Below are 1,886 nucleotides of genomic sequence, written 5' to 3' on the forward strand. Positions count from 1 at the left end.
GGGGCCGGGGCGGGGCGAAACGGAACGGAACGCCCAGGCCGCCGCCGGCCACGCGGTGCTGTTCTCGTCAGTGGCGTAGCTGGACTTTGCGAGACTCTTGAAACGGCGTTCTTGCTGCATATGTAGGAAAGCGGACTCCCGCAAGAATATCTTACTGTCTCAATGGCTATGGCCATCTCCAATTCAGCTTATTGGCACGAAACCCTGTTTGTAATTTTTGGCGTTGATCGGTTTGAATTTCGCAAACTCATACTACACCTCCTTCGGACACCCCCGCATCTTTTTGTCCGTGTGACCTCTCTCTGCTGGTGGGCTTGGTGGCCGTGTGCATCACGCCGACGCCGGATGACGGAGAGCATGAAAAAGAGGGGGAGGGGAGGAGATCGCGACGGCGGCGGCGCCCAAAAGAGAGCGCCGACGCCGCCCCGGCGAAAGAAGACGACGCCAGTAACGGTAATAATTAAAAAATCTAATATGCCAGCGCCGCATGCTGCGGGGCGCGCCGCCGTGCACGGCGGTGTGTAGTGGGGCGGGCTGGAAGGGAAGGGAAAAGGGTGTGGAGGACCTCCTCCTGCCGCCCTCTGCGCAAAAATGGCCGAATCGTGCCAAGGATGGGAACAGTTTTAAAAGGATTTTGCATGAAACCTACGCGATCGGAGGACGCCGTCAGTGAGTGTGCCGGCGAGTAGAGGTGTCGCCAATTATAAATATGTAATGAGTTAGGTTTTTGTCGAGCGGCTCAAGCAGACTTTTGTCTTGGCTTCCACTCCTCGTGCCCGGCGCACAGGCGCGCCGCGACGCCGCGTCCGCTGGCTCAGCAACAACAACAACAGCAGCAGCAGCTCGGTGCTGCATTACGAGCAGGGCGGGGCGCGCCAGCATGGCCGCGACCCCGCGTCGCGTCGCTCGCCGTCTCGCTCTCGCGGAGAGAGAGAGAGAGAGAGAGGCGTAAGGGACGACGCTCGTCGAGGCGGCTCGGTCCGACACGACACTCGGCGCGTGGTTCCGCTCCGTGCGTCACCTGCGCGACGAGACGCGACGCCCCTCGCGCCTGCCGCCGCGTCGCCGCGCCCCGTCGTCGTCGTCCACCTCTCCTCCTCCTCCTCTCCCTGCTCGGCCGCTGCTCTCTGCTGCGCAGCTCGGTTTCAACAACCCGGCGAGAAATAATTATTTGGCCCCGTGCGCGCGTGTTTTGTTTCACCGGCGGAGGTATCCTCCTCGTTGCTCGCGGTGTACTCGGCGTGCCCGGGGCCAGCGACCTGGGGCGGGTCCAGCCGCCGGGACCAGTTCCGTCGGTCCATTTGGTTATCCATCATACGTTTTTGACCGCCGCGCCGCCGCCGCCAGCCGCGGTGACGCAGCTGCGTTCGCATCATTGGGTCCGGGGGGCCCGGCCGGGGCTCTGGTGATCGCGACGTTGGCGATCTCCATCATCGTGATCCTTGTCCTGTCGCCGTCCCTGGTGAAGTCCCAGCGCCATGGCCTCTTTGGTGGAAAAGTCTTTGAAAAGTCATCCACGCGCGAGGCTGGTGACCTGGGGGTGCTTTGCATCTTTGGTGACCTCTGACGCCGTCCTCATCCGCATGCCATCCCGGATGATTCCTTAAGTTTCGACGGTCGCAATCCTTACGTCTGCGGCCCCAACTGCTTCCAAACGAAAGCAAATTAAAATGCAAATGCGGCGTTTCCGACCAAAAGGGCTTAAAATCTCACGCATCCCGTTGTGTCCGGCGGCGTGGGGCGGCCGTTCTGCTGCGAGTGTCTCGCTGATGTGTCCCTTCCGGACCGACGGACTCGCCGCCGCGTCGTATAAGTCATTTCGCGCACACTCATTATTTCGCACTCACCACGACGGCGCGACGACGACGAATTTCGGTGCGGTTGGG

The sequence above is a fragment of the Frankliniella occidentalis genome, unplaced genomic scaffold (genome assembly GCF_000697945.3).
Source record: "Frankliniella occidentalis isolate FOCC.00 unplaced genomic scaffold, Focc_3.1 Scaffold30, whole genome shotgun sequence".
In the NCBI taxonomy this organism is placed as follows: Eukaryota; Metazoa; Arthropoda; class Insecta; order Thysanoptera; family Thripidae; genus Frankliniella; species Frankliniella occidentalis.